Below are 10,303 nucleotides of genomic sequence, written 5' to 3' on the forward strand. Positions count from 1 at the left end.
CCCTGACCTGTTCCAGGGGGACCTGGGCACTGTCACCTCCAGACCTTCCCTTGCGCTCCATGGGGCTGTGCTGAGGGGGGGATCTGGAAGGGGCAGGCTCAGGGTGCCCTATGGATGGCCCAGGGTCACCATGCAGATGGGACAGGGGTTGTGGCTGCAGTCCCCAGGGGACCCATGTCCTGCCATGGACCTGCTGGCTGCCCTAAGTCCTTCTTCTGCCCTAAGTCCTTCTCCTGGCTTAAGTCCCTGGGCACAAACCCTGCAGGGACAAGGCTTCTCCTTGCCAGTGATGCCCTTTGACATCCTCTGATGACCAGTGCTGCCCTCTGATGACCAATGAAGACCTTGATGATCAATGACACCCTCTGATGATCAATAAATCCCCCAGCAAAGCTACACTCTCTGTGTCTGTGTCCTTCTTCCCATGCTCAGCTGGGACTGCACAGATCTCTCCCTGCCTGGCAGTGGCCGCCCCAAAGCTCTTGGAAGGGTCCCCAGCTCTGTGCCATGCACACCATGTCCTAAGCCCCTGTGGGCTTCCCCACCCTCTCTCACCATCTCCTCCCAAATCCTAAAGGATGGAGCTCCTCATGCACAACCTCACCTCCTACAACCTCCCTTCAGGGAGTTACAGAGAGCGATAAGGTCACCTCTGAGCCTTCTCTTCTCCAGACTGAAGCAATCCCAGCTCCCTCAGCTGCTGCTCATGAAGCCTGTGCTCCAGACCCCTCACCAGCTTCGTTGTCCTTCTCTGGACACGCTCCAGGGCCTCAATGTCTTTCTTGCAGTGAGGGGCGCAAAACTGGACACAGTACTCGAGGTGTGGCCTCATCAGGGCTGAGTACGGAAGGACAATGACTTCCCTGCTCCTGCTGGCAACACTATTTCTGATCCTAGCCAGGATGCCATTGGCCTTCTTGGCCACCTGGGCACACTGCTGCCTCATGTTCAGCCAAGCATTGACCAACACTCCCAGGTCCATTTCCCCCATGCAATCTTCCAGCCACACTGCCCCAAACCTGTAGCGTTGCCCTGGGTTGTTGTGGACAAAGTGCAGGACCCGGCACTTGGTCTTGTTGAACCTCATCCCACTGGCTTCAGCCCAGAGATGCAGCCTGTCCAGATCCCTCTGTAGGGCCTCGCTACCCCCAGGCAGATCCACACTTCCAGCCAACTTGGTGTCACCTGCAAGTCATGGATGGTGGCCAATGCCTTAGGAGGCTTAAAGCGGTGGGAACAAAGCAAATGGTGACAAAGGGGTAATCCGATTTGGGCTGCTGAACTCTGGAAACACATTGCTGCCCAAACAAAGAACATGGTTGTAAAGGTGCGTCATTGTCATGGTTTTGTGATTTTCGGTTATTGGTATTCCACATATTAACATCATGTAGTGAATGTACCTGGTTCTCAGAAGAGAAGGACTACTACATTCCCCAGGGGACTTTGCTCCTCTGTTACCATTTCCGGCCAGAGGGAAAAGACCAAAACTTGCAGATCACGAGACCTCGTCCCTCTTTCCACCCGTCTCTCGTCCTGGCAGCACCTCGCTCCCCAGCCATCCTATCGTTGGTAGCAGAGTAAGGCCTACCTTGATTTTGGACATTCTCTCTCTCTGTATTGGATGTATCAGCTTAAATTGTAATTATATTGTATTGTAGTGTGTTGTTTTGCATACCAGTATCTTACTTAGTCAATTAGTCTGTTTCTCCTCAGATTGTTGCCACTGTTCTTTGCTCTCAGGGCCATCTCCTTACCCTTTTTTCCATTTTCCCTTTCCCGGGGCATGGGTCCATGGGTCCCCCGTCCCATTCGTTACAGAACCGGGCCGAACGCTCGTAAACTGCTAACAGATCCCTTTCCCTCTCAGGTCTCACTCACAGCCATTCACACTGAGTGCAGCACAGCTGCAGCTCCTGCTCTTCTGCCTCTTCCTGGCCATCTACCTGGCTGCCCTCCTGGGCAACAGCCTCATCAGCACAGCCGTAGCCTGCCACCACCACCTGCACACCCCCATGCACTTCTTCCTCCTCAACCTCGCCCTCCTGGACCTGGGCTGAATCTCCACCACTCTCCCCAAAGCCATGAGCAATGCCCTCGGGGACACCACCACCATGTACACAGGAAGTTCTGTACAGGCATTTTTCTTTTTGTTTGTTTTCAGCAGAGTATTCCCTTCTCACCATCATGTCCTATGACCGCTACATTGCCATTTGCAAGCCCCTGCACTACGGGACCCTGGTGGGCAGCAGAGATTGTGCCACCATGGCAGCAGCTGCCTGGGGCACTGGGGTTCTCCATGCTCTGCTGCACACTGCCAGCACATTTTCTATACCTCTCTGCCAAGGCAAAGCCATGAAAACCAGTTCTTCTGTGAAATCCCCCAGATCCTCAAGCTCTCTTGCTCTGGTTCTTTCCTCAGGGAAGAAGGGTTTGTCATATTTAGCACCTTAAACTTTTTTGCTTGTTTTGTTTTCATGGTGCTGTCCTATGTGCAGATCTTCAGGGCCGTGCTGCGGATGCCCTCTGAGCAGGGACGGCACAAAGCCTTTTCCACGTGCCTCCCTCACCTGGCCGTGGTCTCCCTCTTTCTCAGCACTGCCGTTTTTGCCTACCTGAAGACGCCCTCCATCTCCTCCCCATCCCTGGATCTGGTGGTGGCACTGTTATACACAGTGGTGCCTCCTCCAGTAATCAACCACCTCAGCTACAGCATGAGGAACCACAGCTCAGGGATGCCCTCAGGAAACTCTTGCAAGACATGTTCCTTCAGCATCAGTAAAATGCTCTTCATGTGACAATCAAAAATTCAGGAAAAGCTTGGACTGCCTTCATTTCATCTGTTTCCCCCTCCCTCCCAATCTCTTAATCCTATGATAATTTTAATTCCAATTAAGTAACACTATTCATCACATTTCTTTTTTGTTTTCTACGTTTTTCTTCTGGCTGGCAATCCTAGTGTAAAAAAAATAGCCAGGCTCCTGGCGTAGATAGAGAAATTATCAGAAAGGCATTGATCTCAGCTCCCACCTCCACTGGATTATGGAGAGGAGCCCTTGGTTCCTTGATGCAGGAACCAGGAGCCCAACTGCCACACGGAGCAGCAGCCCTGGTGTCTGTGGGGCGGCCCCTCACCGCCCGGTGGGTGCTCCCTCTCTGCTTCCCTGGAGCCATGGCCATGGGCAGCAGCAGGACGTGGTCTTTTCAGTGCTGCTCTCTTCACACCACCACACCGTTATCCTTCCTCCTTGCCATTGTGTCAGCCCTCAGGTCCTGTGTTACGCAGCAGGCCAAGGAAAAACAGAATAGCTGTGGTGTGCCTGGAGTTGCCTCAAAGCCTTGGAAGATTCAAGCGTTCCCACATAAACAGACTGAAAGCTGGAGACTTGGGGGAGGAGGGAGTCCTGTGAAAATGGAGACGGCCTTGCTCTGTCCAAAACATTCCCATTTTGCTGTCAGTTTTGACTGCAAACTTGCTTTTGATGAACTTGCTTNTAGGGTTAGGGTTAGGGTTAGGGTTAGGGTTAGGGTTAGGGTTAGGGTTAGGGTTAGGGTTAGGGTTAGGGTTAGGGTCAGGGTTAGGGTTCATTTTAGGGTTAGGGTTAGGTTAGGGTTATGTTTAGGGTATGGTTATCATTAAGGGTAGGGTTAGGTTTAGGGTCAGGGTTAGGGTTAGGTTAAGGGGTAGGATAAGTGTTAGGGTTTGGGCTAGGGTTAGGGTTAGGGTTAGGTTAGGGCTATGGTTAGGGTAAGGTTAGGGTCAGGGTTAGTGTTAGGGTCAGGGTTTGGGTTAGGGTTCTTTTTAGGGTTAGTGTTAGGGTTTGGGTAAGGGGTGGGATATGGGTTAGGTTTATGGTTGGTTTAGGGTTAGGGTTAGGTTAGGGTTAGAGTTAGGGTTAGAGTTAGGGTTAGGTTAGGGTTATGTTTAGGGTATGGTTATCGTTAAGGATAGGGTTGAGGTTAGGTTTAGGGTTAGGGTTAGGGTAAGGGGTAGGATAAGGGTTAGGTTTATGGTTAGGTTTAGGTTTAGGGTTAGGGTTAGGGTTAGGTTAGGGTTAGTGTTTGGGTCAGGGTTTGGGTTAGGGTTAGGTTTAGGGTTAGGGTTAGGTTTAGGTTTAGGTTTAGGGTTAGGGTTAGGGTTAGGTTTAGGGTTAGGGTTAGGGTTAGGGTTAAGTTATGGCTAGGATTAGGGTAAGGTTGGGATTAGGCTTTGGGTTATGGTTAGAGTTTGACTTAGGTTAGGGTTAGTGTTAGGGTTGGCTTTAGTGTTAGGGTTTGGTTAAGGTTAGGATTAGGGTTTGTTTTAGGGTTGGGGTTAGGTTTAGGTTTTGGTTAAGGGTTAGGTTTAGGCTTTAGGGTTAGTGTTAGGGTTCGGGCTAGGGTTAGGGTTAAAGTTAGTGTCAGGGTTTGTGTTATGTTTCGGGTTAGGGTTAGGGTTAAGGTTGGGGTTAGGGTTAGGGGTAAGGTTTAGTGTTAGGGTTAAGGTATGGGTTAGGGTTGAGCTTAGGGTTTGGGTTACGATAGGTGTTAGAGTAAGGTTTAGAGTTGGGGGTTAGGATTAGGGTTAGGATTAGGGTTAGGGTTAGGGTTAGGGTTAGTGTTCGGGTTAATGTAAGGGTTAGGGTTGAGGTTAGGGTTAGGGTTACGATAGGTGTTAGGGTTTGGGTTAGGATTCGGGTTCGAGTTAGGTTTTGTATGGTGGTTAGTGCTTGGGGTTTTTTTTCGGATAGGTTTGGAGTTATGGTTACAGTCCTGGTTAGGGTTTGGGTTATGGTTAGGGTTATTGTTCTTGTTCGGGTTTGGGTTAGGTTTGGAGTTCGTTTTATGATTAGGTTAGGGCTTAGAGTTAGTGTTAGGGTGTGTTAAAACTAATGTGGCCAGCAGGTCAAGAGAGTTGATCCTCTCCCTCTACTCTGCCCAGGTAAGGACACATTTAGAATCTTAGAAGCAGTAAGACAAGGGGTAATGGCCTAAAACCTGAACATAGGAAGTTCCATACAAATGTGAGGAAGAAGTAAGGGTGATGAAGCACAGAACAGGCTGCTCAGAGAGGCTCCTTGTAAGGAGATATTCAAGGCCCATCTGGATGCCTGCCTGTGTCACCTCTTGTAGGGTGCTTGCTTCAGCAGGGGGGTTGGACTCCGTGATCTGTTGAGGCCCCTTCCGACCCCATCAATTCTGTGATTCAGTGATTCTGTGATGGGCTCTCCAACCCGTGTGGCCTCCTGGGTGTTGCAGCTGCACAGGGTGGGGCCTCCAAAGGTTATGGGGCCTTGTGAGATATTTGCTGGAGGAGACTTATTGAAATGTCCACCTCTTGAGAGAAGACGAACATCCAGGGAGGAACGCACTGGGTAATCCCTTCCATGACAGTTCCCTAAACAACGTGACCTGCAGCTGTAGCTCTTAGCAAACACCAGGAGGGCCTGGTGAGCTGGCTGTAAGGAAAAAAAGCATCGTGGAGTGCGTTGGATGTCCCATGGCTAAACCTTGGGATCATCCTGCAGGGATGGAGACTCGATGATGCTCTTGGAACTGATCAACTCTTGTGTTTTCCTGAGGCAGCAGTTTTCTGCCTCTCTGTTAACAACAGTTTTCAAGTAAACTTTGCAAGGCAAAGGTCTGGTTGACTAGAGTCACTCAAACTCCACCTGAAGGTTGGAAAACAGAATAAAATGGCTTAAAAGAGAAGGAAGTTCAGGGAAGATATCGTTGCTGACTTCTGGAGGCAGCCAATGGGCTGAGCCTCTCTTCCTCCCACAGGGACACCTTGGTGATGCCGTGTGTTTCCCTGGCAAACAGAAACATCTACAGTTATTGCATGATTTAACACAATTGTATTCATCTGGATTGTTCGTGAGCTTGGTTAAGTTCCCCTGCTTTGTAGACTGTATTTATCCCGGGCAGTCCCAAAGAATCTGCAATCTGTTGCCTCAATCAACTGCACTACTCCCGAATGGAGCCGTGAGTTCTCATCGTGTGCGGCCGAACTCCGTATGTGTGGTCGTCAGAGCCCATCCTGGAATCCTAGAAACCCAGCATCCTGGAATCCTGGAAACCTTAGAAACTTCCAGTTCTAGAAACCTGCAAGCCCTGAACCTAGAATCCTGTAATCCTGTACACTCTAGAAACCTAGAATCCTATAAACTGAAGAAACCTGGAATCCTAGGATCATAGAATCTTAGCAACCTAAGAAACCTCACATTCTAGAAACCGGAAGACCTGCAATCCTCGAAACCTGGAATCCTGTGATGCCACGATGGGGAGATCGCTGCAGGGGAGGCTGCTGGCTGAGCAGCCTGAGAGCTTCGACCTCATCCCATTTTACTTTTTCTGGGTTCTACTGTAACAAAAGCCTGAGTATTTCTTTTTGGGTATCATCAAACCAGACAAGGGGTTTTCCTGAGGAGAACCTTGAGTGTGAAATTGCTACCAAGTGTCATCCACCTGCTCTGCATTTATCTCAAAGACAGGCTGTACCTCACCTCAGTCAATATTCCCCAGTGATGGCAGCACAGACAATTCATTAGTTCTTTTCAAAATAACTCCAGAGTGGGAATCATGCCACGCTGTATTTAAAGATAGTGAATAACGCAGCACTGATAAGCTCTGACAAACACTGCACAGAGCAGAGTCAGCCCAGAGGGAACTCTTCCAGCTGACTGCTCCCTGGGCCATTTCCAAAGCAAACACGCAAGTGTTGTTCTCAGAGGTGACCCACAGCAGCTCTCTTCTTGATGGGAAATGCCCCGTGACCAGCTGGCTCTTCTGTCAGATGAAGCGCTTTAATTTGGCATTTCACGTTTCCTTGAAGAATTGTTGAGTCCTTTGCAGTTCTAAGCCATTTATCAGTGCTCTATTGTTTCTTTCCTTTCATCTGGATCAAACAAGAGTCACTTTCTTGAAGCTGTGACAGGGGCTGTATCATCACAGGAACCAAAGCGGTAGGACACCTTTGTTCTGCTGCAGCTCAGGCGCACAGCCCGGTGACTTCAAAACCTAACGCCCATTTTCAGCCCCAGCCTTGGATTCCCTGCCTCTGTGTCCTCATGACAAAGCGTCCTCGTGGACAGAGGCAGCACTACTGCCATGTCCGATCCGCGATACAGATTTCTGGATGTGACGTGGTGACTTGTGATGTCGGCTATCGAAAGAGAGCAGAAAATACATGGCACATCTCCTGACGTGACCCTAGGGGTCTTGGCCCACCTAAACGATTCCATGATTCTGTAGTTCTGTGTTACTGTGAGTCTGTGGTTCTGCGATTCCACGTCTCGTTGATTCGATGCGTCTGTGACCCCGTGGTTGAGACATCCCATGATTCTGAGATTCCATGATTCTAGAAGCCGTGCTCTTTGGGTTTTGGAGCAAGAAACAAGGAGGAAACCTGTCTGCCATAGCCAAGGTCTGTTATTCACTCCTGACCTCCTGCATGACGACAAGGGCACTGAGTGGACAAGTGGACACTGTCTGGGGACACTGAAGCGTCCTTGTCTCTGTGTTCCTGTGTCCCTGTCACCTCCCCGTCCCCGCTACCCATCTATGAACCTCCAAGTCCCTTCCATCCACCTGTTTCCATGTGTCCCCATGTCCCCATACCCCCATGTCCTGATAGCTCCATGTCCTGGTGTCCTCATACCACCATGATTTCCCCACATCACCATGATATCCTCATGTCCCCTCCATGTCCCCATGTCTCCATGATTTCCTCACTGCTCATGTCCCCACTGCCCTCTCACTTCCCAGTGTCCCCAGATGCCGTGTCCCCGGTGCCACATAGGATCAGCCCCACACCTTAGTGCCTCACCGCACTGGAGAGAACTCAGGGATGAGTCCTTGGATGAAGCCTTGATGTGGGGACGGCATCATCTCGGGGTGGTGCTGGGGGACAGAAATGCCGGGGTGTGCTGGGTGCTGGGACTTGGGGGCTTTGGGCTCAGTGCCATCGGGATCCCAGCACTCGGTGTTCTTCCTCTGATCCCTGGCTTCCCCCTATGCCCCGGGGACAGGGCAGGGGATGGGGCTGAGCCTGCATGCCAGGCTCAGTCCATGCCAGGTGAGTCTGCCAAGCCCAGGGGCATTTGGAGTTGTGGGAGGGGCTCTGGGAGGATAAATGCAGCCCTGGCCTCCTGTAGCCTCACCCAGCTCCCAGAGCACGGACGAAGATGAAGGCGGCTGCGCTCAGCCTCGTGATGCTCCTCGCTGCCCTGTGCTGCACAGTGGAAGCTCAGGTGAAGCATCCATGGGGGGTGCAGGCTGGGGCTGGCAGTGATTGGCCTTGGGGGTCACTGATGCCGGGCTCTCTCTCTTACTCCCTCTCCTACTCCTCTCCCCACAGCAATGTGGGTGTGACCAGCCTGGGGACGTTGCTGCGGTGAGTGCCTGGCAGCCACACTGATTGCACCCAAGGGTGGCCCTGCAGGGAGCTCCGCAAGGCCAGGTGGGGTCTGTCCATGCCTGGCAGAGGCCACCCCTCAATTTGGCACATCCAAATTTCTTCCATTTGCACCCTACTCCCCTTTTCCTTGGGTCCCCAAATGCCCTCTCTTTGGGGCTCCAAATGCCCTCTCTTTGGGTCCCCATAGCCCATCCTTTTGGCACCGACATCCTTTCTTTGGCACCCCGATCCTCATCTCTTTAGGTCCTCAATCCCTTCTGTTTCATTTTTCCTCATTCTCCTCTCTTTGAGATCCCCGTTCCTCTCCATTTAGCACCCCCAAGTCTCATCTCTTTGGCACCCCCATTCCCCTATCTTTGGGCCCCCCAATCCCCTGCCCTGTCGCTGTGTCCATCCCCCAACCCTGGGCTCCTCCACGGGCAGAGGTGCACCCAGACTTTGGCAGCCATGGGGATGGGGGCAGCACCGGGGCCAACCAAGAGGCTTGGATGGGGACACCCTGTGATCCCCCAGCCCCGCAGTTCCCTCATGGCTGCCCCATGGCTCTTCTTCCTCAGGCGCTGCCACCTGACAATTTTGATCTTGATGACCCTGTGAGTTGTGGGGTGCTCCTGGGGTGAGGTTGGGGTGGGGATGTGTTGCTGTCTTCTCTGTTCCCCTGGGACTTGGGGACGCCCCTGGGGCCCCAAGTCCTCTGTTGGGCTCACTCCCGACGTGGGCGGGCAATGGGCAGGGGAAGGAGGCAATGGGGGGCAGTTGGGGCTGAGCAGGCTGCAGGACCGTGCCTTGGCCGTGGTGTTCTAGTGCCCACTGTGGGTCCCTGAGCCTTCAGGGTGTCCCAGTGTGTCCCACTGCCCCTAGCGTTTCCCACTGTGCCAGTACCCTCAGTGTGTCCCTCACACCTCCTTTCTCCCCAGCTCGTTCGCAGTCGCTTATTGGAGAATGCCCTGCGTGTGAGACGCGTGGCCCTGGATCTACATGTCTAGGTGAGCAGCACGGGGACACCTGCGACCCCACAGGGCACTTGGGGGGCCCTGGGTGTCTGAGGAGCCCTGAGGACCAGGCATCAGGGGCTGGGGATGGATGGTATGGAGGGGACAGACCCTGACCTGTTCCAGGGGGACCTGGGCACTGTCACCTCCAGACCTTCCCTTGCGCTCCATGGGGCTGTGCTGAGGGGGGGATCTGGAAGGGGCAGGCTCAGGGTGCCCTATGGATGGCCCAGGGTCGCCGTGCAGATGGGACAGGGGTTGTGGCTGCAGTCCCCAGGGGACCCATGTCCTGCCATGGACCTGCTGGCTGCCCTAAGTCCTTCTTCTGCCCTAAGTCCTTCTCCTGGCTTAAGTCCCTGGGCACAAACCCTGCAGGGACAAGGCTTCTCCTTGCCAGTGATGCCCTTTGACATCCTCTGATGACCAGTGCTGCCCTCTGATGACCAATGAAGACCTTGATGATCAATGACACCCTCTGATGATCAATAAATCCCCCAGCAAAGCTACACTCTCTGTGTCTGTGTCCTTCTTCCCATGCTCAGCTGGGACTGCACAGATCTCTCCCTGCCTGGCAGTGGCCGCCCCAAAGCTCTTGGAAGGGTCCCCAGCTCTGTGCCATGCACACCATGTCCTAAGCCCCTGTGGGCTTCCCCACCCTCTCTCACCATCTCCTCCCAAATCCTAAAGGATGGAGCTCCTCATGCACAACCTCACCTCCTACAACCTCCCTTCAGGGAGTTACAGAGAGCGATAAGGTCACCTCTGAGCCTTCTCTTCTCCAGACTGAAGCAATCCCAGCTCCCTCAGCTGCTGCTCATGAAGCCTGTGCTCCAGACCCCTCACCAGCTTCGTTGTCCTTCTCTGGACACGCTCCAGGGCCTCAATGTCTTTCTTGCAGTGAGGGGCGCAAAACTGG

At 52.7% G+C, this 10,303-nt stretch overlaps 1 pseudogene; it reads left to right on the plus strand.

Moving 5' to 3' along the window:
- Positions 1-2,184: 2,184 nt before the first annotated feature.
- Positions 2,185-2,795, plus strand: LOC110391100 (annotated as a pseudogene).
- Positions 2,796-10,303: the final 7,508 nt, after the last annotated feature.

The sequence above is a fragment of the Numida meleagris genome, unplaced genomic scaffold (assembly GCF_002078875.1).
Source record: "Numida meleagris isolate 19003 breed g44 Domestic line unplaced genomic scaffold, NumMel1.0 unplaced_Scaffold295, whole genome shotgun sequence".
NCBI lineage: Eukaryota > Metazoa > Chordata > Aves > Galliformes > Numididae > Numida > Numida meleagris.